Below are 214 nucleotides of genomic sequence, written 5' to 3' on the forward strand. Positions count from 1 at the left end.
TGTCACATGCAATTGCGAAAAGTTAACACAGCGGATGCATCAAAACGCGATTCTCGTAGCAGTTGCGGGCAACGTCGGCCAGAACCTCTGCCATCACCGTGCCGGTTTCATGCAATATGCTCTTTAGATAGCTTGTCTCCTTCTGCAGCAGCACGTGGGGATGATCGAATTCCTGCACACGATAAAAGTCCAACTTTGAAGAAGAAGCTCGCAA

At 49.1% G+C, this 214-nt stretch overlaps 1 pseudogene; it reads right to left on the minus strand.

Annotated features, from left to right (window-relative positions):
- Window positions 1-22: 22 nt before the first annotated feature.
- Window positions 23-214, minus strand: part of LOC108759420 (multidrug resistance-associated protein 4-like) — a 4,042-nt pseudogene continuing 3,850 nt past the window's right edge.

This window comes from Trachymyrmex cornetzi, unplaced genomic scaffold, assembly GCF_001594075.2.
Source record: "Trachymyrmex cornetzi isolate Tcor2-1 unplaced genomic scaffold, Tcor1.1 scaffold1837, whole genome shotgun sequence".
Taxonomy (NCBI): domain Eukaryota; kingdom Metazoa; phylum Arthropoda; class Insecta; order Hymenoptera; family Formicidae; genus Trachymyrmex; species Trachymyrmex cornetzi.